The sequence below is a fragment of the Phascolarctos cinereus genome, unplaced genomic scaffold (genome assembly GCF_003287225.1).
Source record: "Phascolarctos cinereus isolate Bilbo 61053 unplaced genomic scaffold, phaCin_HiC Scaffold_4;HRSCAF=312, whole genome shotgun sequence".
Taxonomy (NCBI): Eukaryota; Metazoa; Chordata; class Mammalia; order Diprotodontia; family Phascolarctidae; genus Phascolarctos; species Phascolarctos cinereus.
The window spans coordinates 249,957,941-249,974,110 of NW_027555847.1; the positions used below are offsets into that span (position 1 = coordinate 249,957,941).

The 16,170-nt window shown below is 39.7% G+C and overlaps 1 pseudogene; it reads left to right on the plus strand.

Annotated features, from left to right (window-relative positions):
* Positions 1-228: 228 nt before the first annotated feature.
* LOC144456881 (endothelial differentiation-related factor 1 pseudogene) lies at positions 229-4,345 on the plus strand (annotated as a pseudogene).
* Positions 4,346-16,170: the final 11,825 nt, after the last annotated feature.

The window sequence follows — 16,170 nt, forward strand, 5'->3', positions numbered from 1 at the left end:
AGGGGGGGGGTTGCCCCACAATCCTACATTCTCCTCTTTGGCAAAAAACATGCAGTCCCTGCAAATCATTTGGAATACACCAAGCTATCAGTTATGCAGGTTTGATCCAAGTACCTAATATATGTTATTCATAGCCTGAAAGACAACCTTGCGCATATATATATATATATATATATATATATATATATATATACACACACATAATTATAATGCAAGTCTCATGACATATATAATGCATGCTAGCCATAATGGAGTCACCGAAATAAACATGTATACATTACAAGCAGAAACACATTATATACATGCCACAATTGTATATATAGGACAATACATACTAGAATACATATCACAGAAGCAAATGTCGCTAGCATGTGCAGAACATTGCAACCAACCTGTACATCAACACTATGTTCACATTTATGAAATATAATTTGCATGTGGTTGTGAAACACACACGTCCATCACAGTGTTTCATCTCTCTACATAAATAATCATCTCATCCATTTTTCCAAAATAATGATAACTAAGTCTTTTCATTGGCCAAATAGTCCTGGCATTCCTACCATGACTTCCTAAGCTTGTAGATATCAGTACAGCCCTGTGACCCTAATCCTGAGTTAATTGATAGGTCAGGCTGGCTACCACAGCCTCCCATCAATCTACTCTAGGAGCCTCTACAACTATTTCAACTCCTGACCACTAAGGACTAATTTCCCCCAAAATCCCAGACATGATTCTGCTCATGATTCTCCCTTTTGGCTCTTTTTAAAAGCTACTAGGGGAGTGGTCCCCTGCCTTTACCCTGAGGAAGACCTAGTGAACTTCAAAGGATGCCAAGGATGTTGGATTTCTCTCTTTACCAGCAATGTCCTTGCTTCATCTCCAAATTAGTTGTGTCTGCATTGAAAACCAGAGACAGACTGGATGTAGATTCATAGCACCACAAGGAGCCTAACTAAGAATCTATTTCATACACAAGAGGAATTTCTTGGGCACCCTATGAACAGAAGAAAAGGATTTCTAGTAACCAAAAGCTGTGAGTTAACCCTTTTACCACATGTGGTCTCTAAGCTTGAGCATTCTATCCCCTGGAATCTGTATGTACTTGTGGGAGAGTGATTCATAGACTTTTGGAAAGATGTTTGTATCAGCCTTTCTTATAATACTACCTTAGTAATACTTTCTAAAATTTGGATGACTAAAATGATTCTCAATATTGTTTGGAGAAGTACATTGGTGTAGGCTGGATAGTATTAAGATACCTTAACTATTCAGGGGTACCTCTAGAACCCTCAGGAAGAGATACAGCATTGCTCAAGAACCTGCAACTTGTTTGTGAGAGTGGAGAGGAAATTAGGGTAAGAATTCCCAGAGCTTGTATGAGCTACATGATGCTATAGAATTGGTATTCTGTCTATCAGGGAGTCAAGGAACTCAACCAAGTGCATTCCAGACACAGGACTGGGAGAAGATGAACATGACATAATTGCAGAGAACAGAAGGTAAACATAAAAGACTGTGGTATATAGCCTGGGCTATCTACAAATGTAGGATTTAGACTACTGGCTGACTAGGAGGAAATTCCTGTCCAACCTAATACTTTATCTAGTCTTTCCACAGCTTGGCATGAGGTGGACTTCTATTGATCTGTTATCTTGTGAATTCCTTGCACATCAAGGTTTCTTAGTAGAACCCTTTCACCTGGACAGAAATCTAGGCAACAAATTAGTATAAGGCTGCTACTCCTTTCCCTCAAAGATATTCTTTCCTCTTTTCCTCCCTCCCCTTTTTCTTTCTTCCTCTCTTTCCTTCTTTCCTTCCTTTCTCTGTCTCTCTGTCTCTGTCTCTGTTTCTCTCTCTCTCTCTCTCTCCCCCCCCCTTATTTCACCCACACTAGAAGTACAGAAGCCACACCCAGGTCTGATCTTGCTAATCAGCATAGGAGCTTTGACTTGCTCTGTTTCCAGCCTAAGCCAGTTTGCCTGTCCTTGGCCAGCCTAGCAGCTCCCTTTTTTCATTTAATGGTAACCTTGCAGGAAGTTATACCTCTGGGTGGAAAAAAAAATCTAATCTCAAGTCAAAAAGGAAATCCCAGAAAGAAAGGTGGTCTGGGAGTATGCAAAACCAGGATAATGGCCCAACTAGAGCCTTTCATTGAATTATACATGATACAGTAAAGTGAAAGGCAATACCAGTCATAAAAAGTATTTATTATAAATGGTGTGTATTTAATGATTCTTATCCCTGTTTTTCAACAAGGTAAATCCACATAGGGTCTATTTTTTTAAATGGCAGTCTTCCTCTGGATCTTTTTATATATCAGATACCAATGCATATATAAATGAAGCCAACATTCTTTCATTGTTCCTCTCTCTTGATACATGGCTGAAACATCTTTAATCTGGCCTCAGACATTTAATCAGTGTGTGACCCTTGGCAAGACACACTTATTTCTGCCTCAGTTTCCTCAACTGTAAAATGAGAGAAGAATGGCACCTACCTCACAGAATTGTTGTAAGGATAAATTGAGATAATATTTGAAAATTGCTTAGCATAGTGCCTGCCACATAATAGGAGCTTATTAAATGCTTGTTTTCTACTTCTAATATTCTTTTGTAAAAATGTTATATTGATACATTTTGTTTTTCACAGCATAGTCATTTCCCAATTACTCTTCATAGTACCAGCCTTGTTAAAATAAAATGAAAAATCATCTGATATTGTACTGTAACTATCAAGGGGTCTAGCATTTCACACCCACAATCAGTGAGTGACCCTTCTACCAAAAGAGAGACTCAGATCCCTGAAGGGAGAGGAAGACCCTAGGAAGAGCTGGCATGTAGAGTAGCTGGCACCTTAATCATTTTTCCAACCCTAGCTGACTACATTGGAGACTTTGGAAACTCTACCACCGCCACCATCCTGGGTGAGATCTGAGATTCTCTCCTTTGGTTGAATTATCTCACTGCCAATGGGAAACTTCATTCACTCTGTATCATCTGGTATATTCTTACTTGTATACTTTTTCTGATTTCTGTTTGCTGTCTATTTGGATAAATGGGTTTTATTCAAGATTCTCTATATATATTTATTCAAGATTCTTATTGTGGAACTGTTACTTGGGAAAGGAAGTCAAGCCTTGTATATATCTTGAGACATTTCTTTACCAATAAGGGCTAACAATCAAGAGCACTGCTTAAACTTAAAAATTAATTCCCCTAGACCGGGGTGGGGAACCTTTGGCCTCGAGGCCACATGTGACCCTCTAAGTCCTCAAGTGCAACCCTTTGACTGAATCCTAACTCCATAGAACAAATCCCCTTAATAAAAGGATTTGTTGATCAATTGAGGCAGGCAGAGCATTGTTGTTGTGTTGCTCCCTGAGTCTGGCTTCCCTGAGAGTGGAGACTCCTCCCATCACATCCCCACTATGGCTGAGAGTGACTGGGACACAGTGATGGTGCTGCTCAAGAAGGGCCCCACGGCAGCCCAGGCCATCTTAGCAACTCAGAGAAGATGAGATGTGGAAACTTTCAAGAAATGGGCTACTGGCCAAAACAAACAGCACTCCATCACAAAGAACCAGAGCCAAGCTGGACCCAGAGACTGAGGAACTTCACCATGGCAGGGTCACTAGAAGTGGGCAAAGTGATCCAGTAGGACTGGAAGAGCAAGGGGCTGACACAGAAGGATCTGGCCACAAAAATCACTGAAAAGCAACAAGTTGTTGCTGACTATGAATGTGGATGGGCCATTCCTAATAACCTGGTCTTAGGCAAGATGGAAAGAGCCGTTGGTCTCAAGCTTTGCGGGAAGGACATTGGGGACCAAAGGGGAAATGAACACAAAGCCTCAGAATCGAACTGATCTCATCTGGCGGGTTCTCCTTCACCACCAGAACCAATGTGTCTCTTCACATTGCCAACCTGAACACAGGGGTATCAGACTAGTTTGGGGGAGCAACCTTCCAAATCTATACTTGCTATAACAAAAACAAAAAACAAAGCCTTGCAAATTAAATGATTCTCCTGACTTTTTTCCCCTTCCTTTTCTGATGATTGAGGAGCCAGAACTAATAATCCTCTTAATTTTATCAGAAAATGTTTATCTCTCTAGAAGCAGTTATAACTTTTTGAAGCATTGGGGCATATGTTGAAATGGGATCAATTTAAATTAATGTGCTTTAAGGGGAGGGTTAGTGTGGAGGGAGGTATATCTATTTGGCATGCAGGGATCTTGCTCCCTGTTTTGCAAAGAGTACAAATGTGTCCCCAACTTAAGTGACCTCTGTTCTCCCTAGCCTGCATTTTCAAGAGAAACTAATAAAAGTTTGTTACCCTTAAAACAACAACAAAAAAAGATTTGTTTTGTAAAACTTGGACTCAGTCAAAAGGCCACACCGGAGGACCTAGAAGGCCACATGTGGCCTCAAGGCTGCAAGTTCTCCCATTGACTTAACAGTTTTTAAGGGAGCAAATAGATATAGTTCTAGCCTAGTGCCCCCTCTGTCTTAGGAGGGTAGAGTAGCTGGTGGAATCAAAGGCTTCCTCTGAGAAGAGTGGGAGGGAGAAAACTCTAAAGATATTTATTCTTGTCTGCTTATGAGTCGCATCTAGATAGACCTATGTGGACATACATAACCTATACGGGCAAAACACAGTACACCCCCACATGCCCAGATTATCCATTTAGAGCTTCTTAGAGCATATAGTATAAGATAACTGGTCTACATCTGTCTTCTGCCTAGTTGCCTTTTAGTTTTCCTAGTACTTTTTGTCAAAGACAAGTCCTTGTGTTCTTGGGCTTATTACCCTCAACTTGGTTTAGCTCATCTGCCAAGATGGTTTCCTGGGGTATGGCAACTGATGCTACAGCTTCTTAGAGCTGCAGGTGAGAGAATTGGGTGAAGGTGGACACCAAAGGTGGATGAGCAGCCCTGAAAAGGGCTCAGCAAGCCTTCACATCAGAGGTGCTAGTCCTCAATGATATCTTTTATACCATTTCTAATGCAAGTTATTTTGGCAATATGCAACAGAAAAAAAAATGCTATAGCCCATGTGTCTTTTTATTGCCCTATGGGCTGTCTGAAATTTTAATTATTTTCGGATTATCTTGTTCCATGATACATAGCCATTTAGCATCACCAGAGAGTATCAGTATTTAAAAGATAGCCTTTGATGGCATTTTCCCAAATTCAGTCCGAATCCTATTTAATTCTAGTAATTGGTACATAATATGTATTGATGGACTAATTGAATAGGTTGTCTGTGCCTGTTATGGTTTGGGCAATGTATATTTTTGATCCATTTGGTTCTTCTTGTGTGGATTGCTAGCTTATTTCTTTTGAACGACTAACCCTGTAGTATTCTGCAGGTAGTTTTATCCGCAAACAGGACCATCTGAAGAAATGCATCATTTATAGAAATTCCTTTTCTCACTTAAAAGTTGCATAGGACATCTTCTGTGACACTGGTAAACACTTTGGCAAGAATCTGTCTCCTTGTTTTGTTTTGTTTTTTGCCTAGTTTGATCTTGATACTCAAAGGATCATTGGACAATGTTATCTCTGTGGTTACATCTATCAAAGAATCTTATATCATCTTAACAAAGAGAGGCAGTATGATGTAGTTGTTGTGAGGAAAATGCTGTAGGAACCTCAAAGTACTGTATACATGTGAACTCCACATGCATGGAGACACCTAGCTGGAGAAGAGCTTTCAAAGCTGCATTTTACTCTCCTGAGTCAAATGCCTTTTTTTTTGGGTAGAGGGGAGTAATCAACAAACAATGAACACAGTGGAATCTTCTATTTCTATACCTCTTAGTCAATTAATTGTATGACAGTAAACATGTGGTCTGCTGTAGAAAATTATTTTCAAAAGCCTTCTTGTTTTCTTTTCATATAAAGCATTCTGATAAAGATTTTCTAGAGATGAGATATTAGGTATATGGGGTAGTGGTTAATAGTAGTTTGGTTCATTTCCATAATAATGCCACCTGAAATCTTTTCCATTCTTTTGGAATATTTCCATCTTTGATATATCTTGAAACCAATCCCTGTTTATCTTTAAACTTGTGTCACTTCCAGCATGGATTTCTTTTGTATATTTTTGATCATCTCTGGTAATCCTCCCATGTAATATTTTGCAAATAAGTGTAAGGGGGACAGCAATCAGGGCATAGTCAGTGGCAGGAATGCAGGGCAAAAGTCACTAGCTCTGCCTCATCCTCTCTAGGGTTACTAAGTGCCTCCTTGAAGCTTATCTAAGCTCAGGGTAATTTGCTGCCAGACACTACCCTAAGAGTGTGAGTTGTTCAGGGAATATTCCTGTTCTCGCTGGTGGTGTGGCAATCCATGGGAAATTTTACCCCTTTGTGTATGGAGAAATTTTCCTTGATATTTGCTTTACTGTTCTGCCCTACTTGAAAACTTTGCTATTTGATCTATGGATTTTCTGGTTTGTTGTTATATACCCTATCATGGTCATAATAACAATAAACAGTAATAATAATTGAAATTTTTATTGCACATACTATGGAATCACTCTTCCAACTCATATTTGGACTAGTGATTTGGGTCCCCAAAGTATGATAGCTACTTTTCCCTCAGAATTTTATAAGTAACACTGAAGGGCTGGAGGGTTTTCTAGTACTATTGCTTATGAGCCCCCATCAGCTACATTTCCCCACTACCGTTTGACCAGTTAACAACTCCCTAATATCAATTAACCAATTAACATTGATTTTTTTAAGCAAGAGCATATTTACTGAGAAAGTAAAGTGATTACTGAAGTGCTCCCAAATTAGGAGCATACTCTCTGCCCTAGTACTTTAGTCCTTGTGGAAAGGAAGCTCAAACTTCGTGTTTACTACAAAACATTCAGCCCACCAACTTTACTTCTGGGTGCGTAGCAAGGCTGATGGATTAGTGGTTCCCTTGCTTGAAAGATATGGTGTCTGACTGCCATATTTATTCAGTCTTGGACTGGCTCCTCACCTGACTCAGCTGATGTGGCTACCAGCAGACTTTGTTACCAACTCTAGTTGTTAGATCTCTGATACTTATGACGTAAAATTTGTATGTTCATAACCTGGTCCATTCTGTCTCTGATACTCATTTGCTCAAGACCAAGAAAGAACAAACATAGCAGAGACAGAAGAAATAGAGAAGGTAAGAAGAAATAGAGGTACCATGGCTTCACAGACACATGGCAGCCAGGTAGGGGAAGGGCTCCCCCCACCCATTAGGTCACAGGAGTTCTTGCCGTGCTCACAGCTAGGGAAATGAGAGAGTTCATCTGTTAAAGCCTTTTGTATGCACAGTCAGTTCTAGCTCAGCAACCAATTAAAAGTCTTTTTGTCACTTTGCAGATAAGTTAGAAAATAGTGGCAAGGTACATGCTCTGATATGGGGGTAGGGTGGGGAAGGGCCCTTTCTCTCACGTTTTCGGAAGGAGGCTAACCAAGTCTCCATGTGGATATGGCTTGTGCTCTAAGAACTGAGGTCTCATTGGCCAATCCCTTCATTATACGTACAGCTTTAAAATTTTTGTTTTTCAAAGTGATACTGTTTTATTTTCATTAAAGATAATAAGGTTATTTCTAAAAATTAACAACCATGAAAAACAATATACTACAAAGAGGTTAATACTTTAAAACTCTCCAGAGTCATGTAGGAACATACTAAAAGAATTTGTACTCTAAATCTGTGTTGGCTGCCATGTTTCTTCACTTGATGAAGATAACATGTGTTTGCAAATGGATTCTAGGCTCTTTTGACCTCCTTTTGTGGTGACTGTTTTATACAAGTTAAACTTTTCTAGAACATGATAACAATCAGCTGACAATCAGCATTAATATTTTTACTTTTATCAGTTTCTCATTTTTCATAGTCAACAACTTGTTCAAATAGGCGAGTCTGGAGTTGTCATCATCATACACATTTAGAAGAATTAGAAGTAATGAAAATGATTGTCTTTTTTCTCATCCTTTTCATTTCTTCTAATTTGGTGTTTATTTCAATCCTTAATCTAATGATCTAATGGCACAGAGACAGCTGATTTTGGAATGACTACACCACAAATTTTTATTGGTTAAGATAAAGCCATTTTCATTTTTTGTGGTTTTGCCAGTTTAGAGCTAAAAAATTTCTTAGACATCATCTATTGCAACTGCATCATTTTACAGATGAGGAAACTTGAAGATCAGAGAGATCAGATATCTTATCCAAGGTCAAACAGAATTGGGATTGGGCTCTACATTCCATGCTCTTCCCATTCTACCCCCCCACACACACAAATAGACTCTTGTTCAACATTTAATGTTTCTAACACCTGCTAGCCCTCTTCTTGAAAAAAGTACTCCTGATATTACAAATGTGAAATCTCCAAATAATCCACAAGCCCTTCACTTTTTTCCTTTCTTAATCCCAAACCATGTTTTCCCACACATTTTTCATTATTCTCCACCTGACTCCACCTTTGCAATGAAAAAAAATCACCAAGTACAAAAAAATATTTTTATGTGGTGCTTCTGACTTTCTGGATTTTGCCACCATGCCTCAGCTTCATTCTCACAGTTTCTACTACCATACCGTATACCCACAGCTAATAACCTTCTGAAAGCTGGTGGGGGTAGGAGGAGGAAAGAAGATAGAGAAAAGAAGAGGATAGAAACCCACATGTCCAATGGGAACAGTAAAAGGGGGCTTGGACTGTTTCAATAGAAGATCTAGAAGCTTTAACTTTTAACAGAACCTTCTGACTGTACGATCTGTGTAACTGAGCTGCATGGTACCATTGAAGGCTTTGGAACTGTGAGATTGCTGGATCCCTGACTCTACCTGTTGAATATTTGAGGATCTTAGGAAAAGAACTACATTTAGACAATCCCAAATGTCTCTCTGGGATAGTGAAATACGGTTCAAAGGCAAGGCAACAAACAAAATAAATGACCTCTTAAGATTCCCTTCCAAACCTAGCATGACCAAGACAGGAATAGAGTCTGAGTTCCTGATGCCTTCCCCGCCCCCCCCAGCCAGGAGAGAAGAATTTGTTTAGCAATGACTGGTAGTACAACTCCCTTTCTTTCCACGTGACAAACCTTCATTCAGTATGTCTGATAAGCCTTGTCCTATACTGTCACTCTAGAGAGTCCTCTTTCCTTCCCACCTCAAACATACATATACATGCACCTCAGGCCCCTAATTTGACCAGTCCCAACCTTTTGCTTCCCCAAACTTGTCTGGCCTCTAGTACTTAGTCATAATGCTCGCCTTTAAGTACATGATATCTGTATCATGTGAGTGGCTTGGCAAACCCACCTTAAGTACTCTATCCTGCCTAGTGGCTGTCTCTGTGTAGGAGAGTCAAAGGCTGCCTCAGGAAAGAATAAGGTTCATTGTTCTGAAATAGCTAGGTCCCCTTTAGAAAGGAATGGCAAATGCTGGGGTCCCTCTAAGGAGGGATATCTATAGGGACAGCATTTATTTTATTTAGCTTTATTTAGCTTTCAAGGTAGATAAGAATTTGCCAAGAGTGCACATAGCAAGGAGACCCCTCTTTAAAATCATCTCTCCTCCCACTTACTGCCAGATGAAAGAAATTCCTCCATGGGGAATCTGGTTCTTTTTTAAAATGCAAATGATCCTGAGAAGAGGAGTATATTAGGTCATTAACACTTTAGTGTGAATTAGATTGCTTAAATGGGCCTCAGACTTTATCTAGTGTACTGGCTTCACTTCATAGATTAGGAGAGGCCCAGAAAAGACAAATGATTTACCCAAGAACACGTAGTGCTAGAGCTGGAAGTAGAATCCAGCTGTCCTGGATTCTAATTCAAAGCATTTTCCTTTATGCCATGTTGTTTCTCCCCAAATCTATCTCTCCTTTCACAGTGAAATAAGTTTGGAGATGTGAACTATAGTTTGGGATGAGAGCAGACCTGTATACTAATCCTACTTTTGTGGTGTTTTCATTTTAGGATTTTTTTTTTGGGGGGGAGGGTTGGAGAGGGGCAGGAATTGAAGGGATTTAGGGAGGATTTGGTCCAGACCTTTGATTTCATCAGTATGAGAGAGGTCCTGCTATGGAAACTCCCTCCGCCAATGTACATCAGTAACTTTTCTGTAACTTATAGTATGACTTCAAGGTCAGCCCTGGCCACATTATCAGGCAGTTCCCAAGGGAAGTAACATACAACATAATTACTCTGCTGCCTTGGAAGATCACTCCAATAACTTCTGGTAAGCTGAAAAGAATATTGCTGAGGTCTGATGGGAGATTTTTCTAGTGGGCTCTGCTAAAAATACAGGGACATATCTATAAGTGAGAGACACTGAATATTCCTTCTCCTCCCTTGTACAACAGGACCGTGAACATACAATTGAAATTACAAATTCTTACCTGAATATCTTTTCAGAGTTGTCACAAAGAGATACTTCCAGCTGATTAATTAAATCAGTATTTCAAGATGAAGTTTTGGTTTCCAACCAATGGATTAATTATCTTGAGTTCTCTTTCCTCCCTTCCAAGACTCAGCTCTTTCTTTCTCACCTTTTCCCCAAACTTCTCAGATGGCTGTAGATAACTTACGGTTTGGGGTTTTGTTTTTGGTTTTTTTTTTGCTTTTTTCTTTCCTGTTTTGTTAAATGCCAGTTGACAGACTTGAGTCAGAGCTCAGCACCATACTGATGGAGAACATGAGAAGCAAGAGTTGTCCAGAGCCCACGTGTGGAAGCCCAGGAATTCAATTGATGGCATCTTTAACTGTAAAACATTAATGGACCCCACAAAAGACTAAAAGGCTAATCAGAGAGCACAGGATTTGTATAAAATGGCTCTTTCTTGCAGTATAGCAAGACCCACAAGGCATACTTTTCTTATTTTAATTCCCACAACACACCAGAAGAGCAGCTTGGTTCATTAAAGGGCATCTTTCCCCCTAGAGCAGAAGAGGCAAAATTTTAAGTTGCTGGGTGTAGCTTCCAGGAGTTCATACCACTGCTACTTCCTGCTCCCTCCTACTCTAACAATTCAAATTATGTAGGGACATCCATAGGCCTCTAAGGGAAGGGTAAATGGGCCCTCTGTAACAGTTTAATTCTGATTTGATCTTCACAAAGAAACAAAGATGAGTTACAGATAAGTGAATGTATATGCCATGACTACCAAGCAAACAATTTAAACAAATTCATGAATTATGCTTCCATTTACATTTCTACTGTCAAATGTAATCATGTATTTAAAGTAAGATAGTCTATCTCAACTGAGACCACTTTGGGCCATGAGTAAATTTTTTTTAAAAATTGTTTGAATTTCCATAGATATTTTTGAATTCTACACATCTTATATTTCATAGCAGGGAAATTTTCATTTTAAGAAAAGAGGAAAATAGGTTTGGTTTCAGAAAAAGCATGGCAAGATCTATATGAACTTATGCAAAGTAAAGTAAGAAGAAGTGAGAGATTATTGCCTGTAGTAATAGCAATGTTGGAATGGTGATCAACTGTGAAAGATTTGGCTGTTCCGATCAATACAATGATCCAAGACAATTCCAAAGGACCCATGATAAAAAATGCTATCCCCCTCCAAAGACTCTGAGTGCAAATTGAAGTATGATTTTCTTTCTTTCTTTTTTCTTTCTTTCTTTCTCTCTCTCTCTTTCTTTCTTTCTTCCTTCCTTCCTTCCTCTCTCTTTCTTCTTCCTTCCTTCCTTCTTTCCTTTCTTTCTTCCTTCCTTCTTTCCTTCCTTTCTCCCTCCCTCCGTACCTCCCTTCCTTTCATTGTGATATGGCTAATATGGAAATATATTTTGCATGATTTCACATGTATAATTGATGTCATTTTGCTTGTCTTCACAGTGTGTGGAGAAGAGGTGGGAATGAGGGAGAGAATTTGGAACTCAAAATCTAAATAGAGAAGATTATTAAAAATAAATAATAAATTTGGGGGGGACAAAAGAGAAGGGCACAGTGCTTTCATTGGAAGCAATAAGTAGCTGAATTTTAGACAGGGTGTCCCTAATGATATTACAGACAGCTGCCTATAGGTGCCCTTCATCTCACACTCTGAACTTGGGGGACCAAGGTAGTACTAGACAATAAAATATGAATCCCACTCATTCCAACCAAATTAGATACTGCAAAGCTGGGATTTTCCTTCTTTCTCACAAGTTTTGCTCCCAATCTTTTAGCCTCTCCTTCAAAATGATCATGGGGGAACCAAAAATTTGGCCCTCAGTGGAAGAGAGCTAGATCAGTCTCTCCCCTGACAGTAACTGGCATTCATTTTTTCATTTTTTTATTTTTTTGCTTGGAAGCTTCAAAACACATTGAAAATATATCTCCCCTCCACCCCCACCCTCACCAGTCAAGTTCTCATTTGAACTAGCAAAGTACTCATTGTGGCAGCTCATTGGGTAACTTGGTAGGCTGTGCCTACTCCATTCAGTGAAAAAGAATGTTGTAGTCTGGCCACTCAGTCCTTTATCTACTTGGCTTTTTTTTTTTAACTTTTTTTAGTTTATATGAACAGAGGACATGGGCACTCACAAAGCTCCAATGAATTCTAGGACTACCACACCACTTTATATGGCCATGAAATATTAGAGCTGGAAGAGATGCTAGAATTAATCTAATCTAACCCCCGCTCACCCATTTTACAGAAGGGGAAGTAGAGGCCCGAAGAGAGAAACTGTACTCTAAGAAGTTGTGATTTTGTCCAAGTTCACACAGTAAATTGGTGACAAGAGTCAGAACTAGAACACTGGTTTCTTACACAAAAGATGCAGGCTATTTTCACTTCACCATTTCCAGGCCATCTCCATCCTGTGGTATCTGCTCTCTGGCAGTCAACCCTATCTCCCCTGCCCTGCCCCTCCCACTTCAGAACCTTGGACTCTGTCCCTGAGGTCCCAGGTTCTGATAGGCAAGGTTATGCTTTATCTTTCTGGGAACCAGGCCTCCAAATGTCTTTCTGACCATCCACCCACTGGGGTGTTAGGAGAGTACATGTGCCAGCCTTTCCAGGCTGTTCCCTCCATGCCTTGTTTTCCTCAGTTAGACCATAAGCTCTTTGAGGGCAAGGATTATCTAGTTTTCTTGTATTTGTATCCTCAGAATTAGCACAGTAGCTACCACAGAGTAAGTGCTTAGTAAATGCTTTATGTATCTTGCTTTCCACTGCACCATGCAATTTTTTGTTTCTTGAAGATTCATTTTCCTCTTTTCATAGTTGTTTCTGTGCAGTTTTTGGTTTTTTGTGTTTTTGGTGGAAAAGATCCCTTTCTAAATCCTCCTTGTTAAAATTCAGTTACTTATTGCTTCCAATTAAAGCACTGTGCCCTTCTCTTTTGTCCCCCCCAAATTTATTATTTATTTTTAATAATCTTCTCTATTCTAAATCCTAAAGTAATCCCTTAGATGGAGTGATTGAGTAGCTCTGGTGCTATGGGTCAAAAGAGGTACGTACGAGGGGGGTCAGGAGGTGTCAGATGTGAAACTTGAACCCAGACATTCCTCACTTTGAGATCAGTTCTCTATCCACACTACCTTTCATATATATGTTGTTGCTGTCATTCAGTCACTTCAGTCATGTCCTACTCTTTGTGACCCCATTGGGGATTTTCTTGGCAGAGATACTGGAGTGGTTTGCCATTTCCTTCTCATTTTAAATATGAAGAAACTAAGGCAAACAGGGTCAAGTGACTTGTCCAGGGTCACACAGCTAGTAAGTATCATACATGTGTAGCAGTCATCTAATCTCTGATACACATAGGCTCAGAACCAGGAGATATCCTCAACTTCTCACTATGTCTCACCCCTCCCCATCTAATCTGCCTCCAAGGTCTGCCAATTTTACCTCTGCATCATCTCCTAGAAACTCCCCCTTTTCTCCTCTAAAACTCTGGTACAGGCCCTTATCACCTCATGTCTGGACTATTGGCAATAGACTGCTGGTGGTCTGCCTGCCTCAAGTGTCTCCCCTTCCAATCCATTCTCCATTAAGTCATTAAAGTGATTTTCCTAAAGCCCAGGTCTGACTTTGTTACTCTCCTACTCAGTAATCTCCAGTGGCTTCCTATCATCTCCAGGATCAAATACAAAATCCTCTGCTTGGTGTTCAAAGCCCTCTATAACCTAAGTCCTCTCCTATCTTTCCAATCTTTTTCCATCTTACTACCTGACATGGATTATTTCAATCCAGTGACACTGGCCTCCTGGCTCTCTTGGCTCTGGGCATTTTCTCTGACTATCCCCCATACCTGGAACACTCTCCCTCCTCAGCTCTGCCTCCTGACCTCTGTGACTTCTTTAAATCTCGACTAAAATTCTGCCTTCTACAAGAAACCTTTCCCAACTCCTCTTAATTCAAGTGCCTTCCCTCTGTTAATTATTTCTTGTCTGTCCTGTATATAGCTTGCTTTGTATATGTTTGTTGGCATATTGTCTCCCCTGGTGGATATCAAGCTCTATGAGGGCAGGGATTATCCTTTGCCTCTTTTTGTGTCCTCAGAGCTTAGTACAAGACCCGCACACAGTAGGTGCGAAATAAAAGTTTATGGATTGATTGTGTGACCCTGGGCAAGTCACATGACCTCTCAGTGCCCCCACACAACTCTCTAAGATGACAGGTTGAACAAAAGTGGCTGATCTGCATTGGTAGAGGAGTTACCTCACCAGAAAGCTCCCTACACCCATAAAATCTTAAATCTGGACCAAAGATTTGTGTATACAATCTATGTAAATCTATGTATATCACTATGTATATAAATATCTATAATACATATATATGTATAATATAGATTTACATACATAGATTTGTATACACATACACATAATTCAATAAACCTTTATTAAATACCTACTATGTGCCAAGCACTATGCTAAGCTCGGGGATACAAATAACAAAAAGAAGAAAAAGAAAGACGATCCTTACCCTCAAGAAGCATGTGATTTGAGGGAGAAAGACAATACACATAAGAAAGCTGAAAAGGAGGTGGTGGAGGGACCACCTTGGGTACTTGGTGCAGGGGCATGGTATTCTGTGGAGTCAAAACCTAGCAAGGCAACTGATAGAGAACTGAAGAATTACCAAGGAGAGCTGCTGATTGAAAATGGAGACTTACACATACACACACACACACACTCACACATACTCACACACACACATAGTATATATATATATACACGATATATACGTGTATGCGTATGTATATACATACACTTGTGTATATATACATATGTGGATATGGATACATATATACATGTGCATATGCATGCGTATACATGGGCTGATAAAGAGTGTAGTTTTCCCAAATGAAAGGGGAAACAGCTCAAAAGTTAGCTAGCTTCCCAGTTCTGTGTGGCTCACCTCCCATGATCCTCCAGTCCCTCTTTCTAGCTGGAAAAACTAGGAGCTACATATTTATATATATATATATATATATATATATATATATATATATATATATATATATATATATATATATATGTACTATTCACATCCCCTTAAAGGAAAAGATAACAGCACAAATCAGAATATGCTGTGTCAAATAAACGATACAGACAATAATATCAAAGGTGTTTAGAGGAGGAGGAGATCACTGTTATCTGGGGTGGTTACAGAAAAGTCCACCCATGAGGAAGGCTTCAGAACATGGAGGAAGAAATACTGGTTTGATGTTGTTAACACTTCTACCCACTCTCCCAGTTATTTTTTGTACTGCAGCCTACCTCCCAGTAAGTACAGTTCTGACACTCACCCTACTCCACTCCCATTACCTGTTTAGCTCCCTTTCATCCTGAAAATTTTCTATAGCTTGAAAGGAGCACATATATACATACACATATGTTTTTGTACATACACACAAATGCACACACATATTGTGTACACACACACACACACACACACACATCTGAGAGGAGTGTGGCAGTGGAGAGAGGGCTGGAGCTGGAATCAGGAAGGCCTGGGTTCATATGTCTCACCTGTGACACTTGCTAGCCTTGTGATCATAGGTAAATCACTGAACTCTTCTAAATCTCAGGCAAGTCTCTAAGACTATAAGTGAGTTTTGATCTCTGCTAGTGGAGAAGTTAATGAAATCACATGACCCTGACATATTAAAATATATACTTACATATACCATATACTCTCTGTAGAGCAGGAAATG